The 11,990-nt window shown below is 35.7% G+C and overlaps 1 long non-coding RNA gene across 1 annotated transcript; it reads right to left on the reverse strand.

Annotated features, from left to right (window-relative positions):
- Positions 1-1,674: 1,674 nt before the first annotated feature.
- Positions 1,675-3,649, reverse strand: LOC139904156 (uncharacterized). The gene is made up of 3 exons (XR_011778685.1): positions 3,583-3,649; positions 2,100-3,452; positions 1,675-1,863 (listed from the first exon to the last, which is right to left on the reverse strand). It is a non-coding gene; the product is annotated as an uncharacterized lncRNA (long non-coding RNA).
- Between the last annotated feature and the right edge of the window lie 8,341 nt (positions 3,650-11,990).

Raw genomic sequence — 11,990 nt, forward strand, 5'->3', positions numbered from 1 at the left:
AAGTTCCACTGGAACTCGCCGCCCACAACCATAAAAGAGTGACCATGTCGGCGAGGGACGGAGGAACGTCAGACGGCCGGAACCCTCACAAAAACCCCAAAAAAACACTCGAAACACCCAGATCCCAAGCAAGAATCGTTCGGAATTGTCGCCTGGCCGCCTAGAGTGAAACCGGAGAAGAAAGTCGGGCCCAAAAGCAACGCCGGATAAGAGATAAGGGACGATGGTACCTTATTTAAAATGGAAAACAAGTAAAGCCGAACCACTGGCGATATGCCGATGGTCGGAGAAAAGGAGGTACCTGGATCTACAAACGGCTATAAGAAAAAGAAGAGATAAAATAACACCTTACTAATTGAAGGTAAGTTTAGGGAGTTCATTTGTGGTGGTTAAAGGTGGAGATGTGATGGTTGTTGGTGGAGAAAGATGAAAGCCAAAAGATTCTGTTCAAAGAAAGGGATGGTTCTTATCCCAAGTTAGAGCAAAAATTGATCATGGGCTTGGCTAAAAAACACTAAATTGTTGTACTTGCTTTGTCACTTGATGTGACTTTTTATTTAAGTCACATGCATTGCATATGACTTTTTCTTTTTGGTTTAAGATGAGTAGTGTTTTTTTATTTCTTTAAAACAATGTCATTTTTTTTCACTTTATCATCATTGATTTTTTGTTTAATTTAGTAAAATAAAAAAATTTATTCTATTGTACAATAGAGTTTGTAGGATAAAGGATTTGTATAACGAAAAAAGAATAACTAACAATGAAATTTATTTATTTTTATTTTAAAAGATATATTACAGTATAACTATTTGCTATTATAATCTTGACAATTTCGCAGCAAAGGCGTAGACTAAAGCTCATTTAATCTATTTGTAAAGACAAAATTGTCCAAATCGTTCTCGTGTTTATGGGTTTTGCCCAAATCGTCATGTGTTAACAAAACTGCATAAATCATCCTTAAATGCCAAATAACGTCCCAAATTAGTCACTGCTTTAACTTTTGTTAAACTATCCTTTAATCAAAATACACAAAATATACTTGAGGGATCATTCAAGTCACATACCATCCTTAAAGGGTTACAAAATTCATTTTACCTAAAATGAAGAACCAACCAACGATAACTCCTTCCCAATTTCACATAAATAAACATCAAAATTATAACAAAAACTCACACAAAAAGTTCTCAATTCTAAGAATTAAATTATGTTCGAAGACGTAAGAACTGACCGCAATCGGTTGAACATTAAAAATGCTATACCGTTTTATCTATATTTGGAGGGTAGAAATTGGCACCAGGTGGTTTCTGCAAGGGAAACGTGACCTTATATTCAAGACCTTTCCACCCAGGCAAGACCTATCAGAGCATATAACTTAACTTACAGACGCAATCAATCAGTTGTTCCATAGTTACGTCACATTTAAGTTTAAAAAAGCAACAGTTTGTATCAAATTTTATATTTCATTGTAATTGTAATAGCTGACATTGTTTTATTATTTTCATAGCACTCTTTTAGATTATTTCTAGGACTCTCATGGACAGGTTTGTGAAAAACAAGATTCAATAAATAATAAGCTCACGCAAAAGTTTGTATAAACATCAGTTTGTAATAATTATGAAGTAGATGGCTAGTTTTAAAACTATTAGATAGATAAGATTGTACAAACAGAATTAAATGAAGGTTTATTACAATAAGCGAACGAAGAACATCAATACCGGGGTGACCAAGGCGATGATGCCATAAACTTGAGGAAGAAGCTGTAAAAGTAGAAGGTGAGGACAAGCTGCGTAGTAAGCTGGAAGTGAGCGGGTAAAGATCACCAGTACTATTGCATCTCAGAACCGGTATGCCCTGCGGAAAATCCTTCACGGTAAAACCAAAAGGATCAAATTCTAATGAGATATTATTATCAGTTGATAAACGACGAACAGAAATTAGGTTTTTAATAAGATTAGGGGCATGAAGAACATTATGCAAGTATAAGGGACGAGAAAGATTAGAGATATGAGATTGTCCAAAACCTTTGATGGGGATTCCATGACCATTACCGACAATTATATTTTGAGACTGTGTTAACGGATAATAATATTTTAAATTACCTGCATTAGTAGTCATGTGTGATGTGGCTCCTGTATCCATGTACCATGTATCTTCTGGAGGATGAAGGGTCATTGTGTGCATCGCACTCTCAATATCAGTGGTAAAATAACTAGCATTAGAAGAAGCAGATGCCATATTAGCCTGACTAGGCCGAGGCCCAAGAATTCCTGCATTCGTGGGCGAGTGAGTTGGCCGAGCCCAGTTGCTTGTTGGATATGGACAGGGAGGCACATTCCAAGGGACCTGGTGTTGGGCTGGTTGAGAGGCCCAATTAGAATTGGTGTTGTGAGCCCAATTAGGGTTGTTGTAGTGCCAGTTAGGTGAAGTGTTGCCCCTGTAACTATTTCCTTCGAGTGTTATGAGAAATACGATCTGATCCCTGTAACTATTTCCTTCGAGTGCCAGTTAGGTTAAGTGTTACCTCGCTCCGTCCCTTGTGTCTTTCTTGGATATCCTTCTAATCACTCATGGTCTGCAACTCACACGCTCATCACTGACTTCTTTAGTTTCCTATACTGATGCTGACTGGGGTGGATGTCCAGACACCCGTCGTACTACTTCTGGTTATTGTGTATTCTTGGGTACCAATCTAGTCTCCTGGTCTGCTAAACGCCAACCGACGGTTTCACGCTCTAGTGCGGAGGCTGAGTATCGCGGGGTAGCAAATGCCTTTTCAGAATCATGGTGGCTTCGCAATCTATTACTTGAGTTACGATGCCCCATTTACACAGCAACCATTGTTTTTTGTGATAATGTTAGTGCCATCTTCTTGTCCGGTAATCCAGTTCAACATCACTTAACGAAGCATATAGAAATGGACATTCATTTTGTTAGGGAAAAGGTTGCACGTGGGCAAGTTCGAGTCCTCCATATTCCCACGAGATTTCAGATTGCGGATATATTTACCAAGGGGTTACCTCGTGTGTTGTTTGAAGATTTTCGGTACAGTTTAAATGTCCGTCTTCCCTCCCGCTCAAACTGAGGGGCTGTATTAGATAAGATTGTACAATATATTTTATATAGTCACATAATACTCGACATATGCTGGCAGTTAGTCAGAATGGAAAGTAAATCCTCTCCATAATTTGTGAGATATTTGTTTAGAATAGAGTAGGGCAAACCTGTGTATATATACACTGCCGCATGTATTGTATACCATCGATCAATTCAGCATATTGAATTATAACAAAAACGATAATATAAAATTGGTATAAAAAATGTGATGCCAATTGCAGTGGAGGGTCTTACCAAGGAGATTTGTTAATTGAATAGTAACTCCATTTTAATTTATCAAACGATAACTCATCACGCCCCTTTAACCATTCCTTTAAAGACGTATTGCTGCACCAAACCTGGCTCAGCAAAAAAAAAAAAAATACAAGTTAATAAAATAAGAACAATATATCAAATGGAAATGATACTCAACGATAGAAGCAAGATGTGGACAAAAATGAGTAGACTCTTAAATTAATGAAGACAAACCTGCTGAAGGAAATTATTATCCATCATTCTTGCAGCTTGAATGAGTAAAACTAGAGCATAATTTAATTCTTAGATTTGAGATTTTTTGTGTGACTTTTTGTTATAATTTTGGTGTTTATTTATGTGAAAATTGGGAAGGAGTTATCGTTGGTTAGTTCTTCATTTTAGGTAAATGAATTTTGTAACCCTTTAAGTATGGTATTTAACTTGAATGATCCCTTAAGTATATTTTGTGTATTTTTGATTAACGGAGAGTTTAACAGAAGTTAAAGCAGGGACTAATTTGGGACGTTATTTGGCATTTAAGGATGATTTGTACAGTTATGCTAATACAGGGACGATTCGGGCAAAAACTCATAAACACATGGACGATTTGAGTGTCATTTGTAAAAGTAGTAGGGAGTATAAATTGTGTAAAATAAAGGGGGGAAACCCCTAATAACAACGTATGAAATTGGTAATCACAGAGTGACGTGTCAATAACTGAAGGTGGTAGGGTTTAAAAATGACAAAGAAAATTAATGGACTTTAATTAGAAAGGAACTAGTTTGGAGGTCCGTGCTTCGCTACGGACACCAAATCCACATACACATATAATTTCAATACTTTTCTTAATCAATAATAAATAAACGGGTTATAAAATAAGGTAAATTATAAGTCGACTTTCAAAAATAGATAAAAATAATCATTACATTTTGTATATAAGATAAAAATATAGGTAAAAAGTAAGTGGTTAAATGGTAAAGTAATTAAAAAGCATAATATAATGAATGTAATGTTTTAAACTGTGTATTTTTACCTAAAGACTATTAATATTGGACCGAGGAGTAACATATAACAATATTTTATAATACTTAAAAAAGTAAACAATTTTTCTATTTTGTATGTAATATTTGTATATGTTCGGTTTCATATTGGCCGGTGGTCTTCACTTGGGGTTGAGAAACGACTTTTCTTTATTGAAGAATAAATGAAGGATTATCAACGTCTCATCTCTCCTATAACCCATACATGTGAGATTGAGTTTTGTTGTTGTGTTGTTGTGTACAACAAATTTTATATTTTAAAGAAAAATCAAAGAAATCATTTGTTCAATTACTCAATCAACGTTTTAACCTCCAAAATCCACCAATGGGCCTCTGGGCTGACCCGTCTTATATATTATACAAACAAAATCACTTTTTCATTAATTAACTTATTTCTCCAGTGTTCTTTTCCCCTTCTTTCATCCCATATACCACATTCTCCTTCTCATTCTTTTCTTGTTATTCTTTTACTTATCATCTACTAAATGTCTAATATTTAATATCTAATTAGGTAATTAAAATTAGTTCGTTATGAATACTTGAAATATTGAAGTTTTCTAGATCTGTTGTATAATCCTTTTAACCACACGACTTCATTTTAGTTAATCTAGTTCGTTTAAAAACTATATATATATATATATATATATATATATATATATATATATATATATATATATATATATATATATATATATATATATATATATATATATATATATATATATATATATATATATATATATATATATATATATATATAGTTTTTCGACTCAAATTTTTGTTTGTATATCGATATACATAATATGTATATTTATAGTTGCAAAATACAGAGCAACTGTGTTTATCTATGGATTTATATTTTATACTCCATTGTGGCAAGAAAAAAAAAATTCAGAGCAACTGCGTTTATCTATGGATTTATATTTTATACTCCATTGTGGTAACGGAAACCCCAAAAGATTTATATTTTATACTCCATTGTGGTAAGCAAAAAAAAAAAAAATTCAGAGCAACTTTGTTTATCTATGAATTTATATTTTTATACTCCATTGTGGTAAGGGAAAAAAAAATAAAAAAAAAAATTGCTACAGTGATTTCGCTACAGTACTACTATAGCTGATACAGTAGCTACAGTGATTTTTAGGGTAGGTGGCGTGGTATGATTGGTGGGTTTTGTCCATATTTAGTATATAGTATAATATAATATAATATAATATAATATAATTATAATAATGTGCCAAACCACACCGTGAAATGCTTCTATTTCATAAGGACCATTGATTGATTGCATGTGTAATAAAACAAAACCTTGAAATATATTAATAAAAAATAAAAAACATTTAAAAAAAAAAAAAGGCATATAAAAAATATTGTACGACACCATTCTTTCATCATAGTCATATTTTGATCGGGTACCTGTGTGTTATGGGCTCACCCAACTTCTGCTGTACCAGTTACGCTCTTATCAAATGATTTTATTATACTGACCAAAGTTTATTACACTCGTTCTGTTTCAAGACCACTTATAGTGGCGGTGTCTTCTGAAAGAAAAAATAACGTGGAATGGTTGTGATAATAGTAGTGAGAATGGTACTTGCCGATAGAGTCTAGGGAAAGTTTTTTTTTTTTGGGTAAAGGGTTTTACCCGATAAATATTATTTATAAAAATAATAAAAAATAAATATAAGATCAACGACTGCAAGTACACCTTACAGCGTCACAGACAACCATCAAAACAAGCTAGACCTAAACACATCTAGGGCCGGCTAGCAAACATAAGGACACCTACCAATCAACCTAAACAATGATACAACAACTACAACCAACCTTTTTTCATGCCAAACGTTGTTGTTTCCTTAACACTGTTTCCCACCATAAATTCAGCCGTTTCCTCTTTATCAGACTCAACATCGCTCGGGTCATCAATTAGGTTATATGCATCTTGAGTTAGTGCTCCACACGAATTTTGAATCTTCACTTGAGAACTCTTACTTGTCCCAATTGTACCTCTTTTACTACCATGTGCAACCTTCGACAATTCATAGTTCGTATCACTTTGGGCCACACTTTTCTTTGGCCTATAGACCAATTTTTGCTTTGGCTTTCCCCACCGAACCCAACCTTCTGTTTGTTATTATCCTTTGTGACAACTTTCGCTGCTTTCTTGCCAACTGTTACAAACCCATCTTCATCCTTAGACTGATTTGATGGAATTCAATGAGTCCATAAAACATGTCATTAAGGTTAACATAGTTACAAAACCAACTTGTAATTGTTAAGAAAGCGGAAGCAAGATTATCAATAAAACAAGTTTATATGTTAAACATTTAGTTGAATTCCATGTTAATATCAAGTCTTGAAATTATGCTTACAAATATAACAAGATTAGAAGGGTGTTTATACCTCCTCTAAGAATGTAGAAGGCTGAAATTTGGACAGCAGGAAGCTAGAAGAAGATGATGCAAAATGGAGCTTCAAAAGGATGAAACTTCAAGGAGAAATACCCCAAACTATACACCAACACTTAGCCTTTAGTTAGGATTTTATTGCCACTTGAAATTTAGCTTGCAACCCACAAAACAAACTCTCTTTCTTTCCCTATACCTCACGACCAGAAGACAGCAAAGAAGGAGCAGAATGCAATTTTTGTGTGTGTTAGTTTAATGTGTATTGCAAGTCACACTTGAGTCAAGGCCTTTGGTAAACTAATAGGCATGTACCTTGGCACTTGTGTGGTCTTAAAATAAACAAATACAAGCATGGGTGTGACATCTTGGAGACCAAAATTCTGCACACCACATATATATTTTATAACAAGATTTATTTTATAAAACTTGTATTTATTTTATAAAACTTGTATAAAATAAACATGTATTTGTTACTTGTAATTATTTTATAAACCATTTTATAAAATATAACACAACATAATTATTTAAACCTATAAATAATTAAATCCACATCATATATAAATTATCCAAATAATTTATCTCAAGTGATCATAATTTAGAAAACTGATTTTCTAAAGTTCAAGTGTCGCGTATTCATTTAACAATCCAACCGTTAAAATAAATACATATAAAGTGTTGGTAAGCTTGTTATTGGGTATGACCCGACTTGGATCATAACATAGTGGCCACGTTAATTTAATATGTCTCTCGGGCATACGAAATACCTTCAATCTCCCACTTGCACGAGAAACATAAGAAATTAATGCAAGTGATGGATACCACCTAACGACCGTCCATCACCCCCAATATGTTATGACTTTGTGCCATTCAATAACATCATCCCTTTCGAGTTCCCATCTCGAATATGAATAGGTGAATCTTTTCATTATATCCTTTCGTCCTAGATGTCATGTTAAATCCAAGAGACATAGAGTGATCACTCTCTTCTAGATTTAACTTTATCAGGCCTTAGACATCTGACTCTCAACGAATAAGAGGGACAAATTCCATCTTGACTACATACGTCCTAAATATATACCTTGCAATATACCTGAGCTCTTCCTTATGAACTACCATATTTCAGAATAGCGAAGGAAAGAATCAAGGCACAATACTTGGTAAATATCTGAACCCAATATGTATCTCAGGTCAGAGGATACAATGATATTCGCCTTTAATCAAGACTACATGTGATCAACCACAAAGGCTCCATTTAGTAAATCTTGATGGCGAGTCTTCCAATATTTGCATCCCACAAATATCTATGAACCTTGGTTGCAACCTTGCCCCACATTCATCCCGTGAATGTATACCAATCCAAGTTCATAATAGTCTAAACCTCACACTTGCTCCCACAAATGTGATCGACTACGAAATTTAGAATAATAACTTATTCATGGATAAAATATGCAAAATAGGAACATAACTCAAGATAAATTAATCCCATAATTGTATTAATGAGTTTGAACTACTTCGTTCCGTTACAATACATAAAACAGATCATGACCAATCACTAGAATATCGAAGCCCAAGTGCACAAACATGTCTAGTATGTTTCGCTCCATGTAAGAGCTTCGTGAGAGGATCCGCTATATTAAGATCTGTGTGAACTTTGCGAATACATATCTTTCCCTTTTCAACTTCATCCCTTATGTAGTTGAATCTCCGCTCAATGTGACAGGTCTTTTGATGAGCACGAGGTTCTTTGATGATTTGAGCAATCGCACCCTCGTTGTCACAAAAGATCTCAAGAGGGTCCTGAATGGAAGGGACTACTCCTAAGTCGTCGATGAATTTCTTCATCCATGCAGCTTCCTGAGCTGCCAATGAGGCGGCGATGTACTCCGATTCTGTAGTGGATAAAGCAACAACATCCTGTTTTGAACTCTTCCAAGAGACCGCACCTCCATTTAACGTGAAGACATAACCGGACTGTGACCGAGAATCATCTCGATCAGTTTAGAAACTCGCGTCCACGTAACCTTTTACGGCGAGTTCCTCATCACCAGACCCATATATTAGAAACATATCCTTAGTCCTCCTAAGGTATTTCAATATACTTTTAACCGCAATCCAATGACTGTTTCCTGGGTTATTCTGGTATCTACTTGTCAAGCTAAGAGCGCATGACACATCCGGTCTAGTGCATATCATTGCATACATGATTGACCCAATGGCAGACGCATATGGGACTTTCTTCATTCTCTCCTGTTCATCTTTCGTGGTGGGGCACTGAGATGAACTGAGAAGTGTTCCCTTTTGAATAGGTACCAAACCTTTCTTAGAGTTCTCCATCTTGAACCTTTTCAAGATCTTTTCAATGTATGCACTTTGATTCAAACCTATCAGCTTCTTGGATCTATCCCTGTAGATCCCAATCCCCAAAACGTATTGTGCTTCTCCAAGATCCTTAATGGAGAAGCATTTACTTAACCAAGTTTTAACACCTTGCATAGCCGGAATATCATTTCCAAATAACAATATATCATCCATATATAGTACAAGGAACATGATTGTGCTCCTACTAGCTTTCTTATATACACAAGCTTCATCACCATTTTTAATGAAGCCAAACTTCTTGGCCTCCTCATTAAAACGATGATTCCACATTCTAGATGCTTGTTTCAATCCGTAAATTGACTTCTTTAACTTGCATACCCTTTTAGGATATTTCGGATCAACAAAACCTTCTGGCTGAACCATATAGACATCTTCCTCAAGATGTCCATTTAGGAAAGCGGTCTTGACATCCATTTGCCATATTTCATAATCATAATGAGCAGCAATGGCAAGTAATATCCTAATAGACTTTAGCATTGCCACTGGCAAAAAGGTTTCATCATAGTCAACCCCTTGAGTTTGAGTGAAACCTTTTGCTACAAGTCTAGCTTTATATGTATCCAAGTTTCCATGTATGTCGGTTTTCATTTTGAAAAGCCATTTACAATCAACTAGCCTAGAGCCAGGAGGTTGCGCAACAAGTTCCCAAACTTGGTTGTCATACATGGATTGCATCTCAGCGTTCATGGCTTCCTGCCATTTATCTTTATCAATCCTTGATAAAGCATCTTGGTAGTTAGTTGGTTCATCTAAATCAACCACATAGCATCCATCCATGAGAAACCCATATCTCTCAGGTGGATTACTAATCCTACCAGATCTGTGAACGTCTTGTGTATTTTGATCATCCATTTGATCACTCTCAACATTTTCATGTTGAGTGCTAGTGTTAACCAATTGTGTATCATCTACTTGATCTTGAATCTCTTCAAGATTTATTTTCCTTTCACTTTCGCCTTTCATTAAGAACTTAGTTTCAAGGAATTCTGCCTTCCGAGCAACAAATACATTTTGCTCGGTCGGATCATAGAAATAGTATCCCATATCATCCTTGGGATATCCTATGAAGATACACTTCGTGGATCGAGCATGCAACTTATTAGCATCATAGCGCTTAGGATAAGCTTCACCTCCCCACACTTTCAAGTATGATAGAGAAGGAGGTTTTCTAAACCACATCTCGTGAGGAGTTCGTTCCACTTTCTTGGTTGGGGCCATATTTAAAATACGAGCCACGGAGCTTAGACAATAACCTCAAAATGATAGAGGTAGCGAGCTTCTTTCCATCATAGATCGAACCATATCCATTAGGGTTCGGTTCCTCCTTTCGGAAACCCCATTAAGTTGGGGTGTTCCTGGTGGAGTAAGTTGTAAGATAATCCCACAACTCCTAAGATGATCTTTGAAAGCATCGCTTAGGTATTCACCTCCTCTATCGGTACGAAGTACCTTGATTGTCTTGTTGAGTTGATTTTGTACTTCGTTTTGATATTCTTTGAATGCTTCAAAAGTTTCATCCTTATGTCTTAATAAGTAGACATATCTGAAACGACTAAAGTCATCAATGAAAGTAACAAAGTATCTTTCACCATTCCTAGTCATGGGTTTAAAGGGTCCACATACATCCGAATGTATTAATCCCAATAAATCTTTAGCCCTTTCATAGGTCCCTTTGAAAGGTGATTTAGTCATTTTGCCTTGTAAACAAGATTCACATACATTAAACGAGTCCATCTCATTTGATTTCAAAAGTCCATTCTTTTGAAGTGTACGCATTCGATTCTTGTTTATGTGACCAAGGCGACAATGCCATAAGTAGGAATCACTCAAATCCTTTTTGAGTTTCTTGGTGCTAGTATGGTATATTGAGCTACTAGATGATGTATCATCATGAACCAATTCATAAATTCCATTTAAAGGCGAAGCCTTAAAATAGAATACATTATCTAAATAAACGTGGATATCATCATTAACAAAATTAAGATAAAAACCACATTGTTTTAAACGGGAAACTGAAATAATGTTTCGACATAAATCCGGTGCATACAAAACATTGTTCAAAATAAGTTCCAAACCACTTGGAAGCTTTAATACAAAGTCTCCTTAAGCCTTCACTTGCACTTTGGCTCCATTATCCATAAAGAGACTTGATGTTCCCGCTTGCTTGCTACTTCTTTTGAACCCCTGCAAAGAATTGCAAATGTGAGTTCCACATCCAGTGTCCAATACCCATGTATTAGAAGAAGTAATACTAAGCTCTATATATACCATATATATATTACCTGAGGTTTGCCCCACATCCCTCTTTTCCTTCAACTCCTTAAGGTAGACCGGGCAGTTGCGTTTCCAGTGACCCATTTCACCGCAACCGAAGCACGGGTCTTCCTTGGGGTTTGCTTGTCCGGCAACCTTTTGCTTGTTGTTCTTGTTTTTGGTTGGGGTAACCATCTTCCCCTTTCCCTTGACTTGATGGGCGGGTCCTTTCCTCTTAGCCGCCTTTGGCTTAGAGGTGTTATTACCTTTGGACCCACCATCATTGACCATTAGCACGGGTGAAGCCCTCTTACCCATGCTAGTTTCCGCCGTCCTAAGCATGCCATGAAGTTCGCCAATGGTCTTATCCATCCCATTCATATTGTAATTAATTACAAATTGGTCAAACCTCTTTGACAAGGAGTTTAGGATAAGATCCGTAGCTAGCTCATTAGATATGTTGAGATTAAGATGGTTTGCGCGATCAATGAGGCTTTTCATCTTAAGGACATAAGATGAAACGGATTGGGAGTCGTCCATACGACATGCATGAAGCGCTCGA

Source organism: Rutidosis leptorrhynchoides, chromosome 4 (genome assembly GCF_046630445.1).
Source record: "Rutidosis leptorrhynchoides isolate AG116_Rl617_1_P2 chromosome 4, CSIRO_AGI_Rlap_v1, whole genome shotgun sequence".
Taxonomy (NCBI): Eukaryota; Viridiplantae; Streptophyta; class Magnoliopsida; order Asterales; family Asteraceae; genus Rutidosis; species Rutidosis leptorrhynchoides.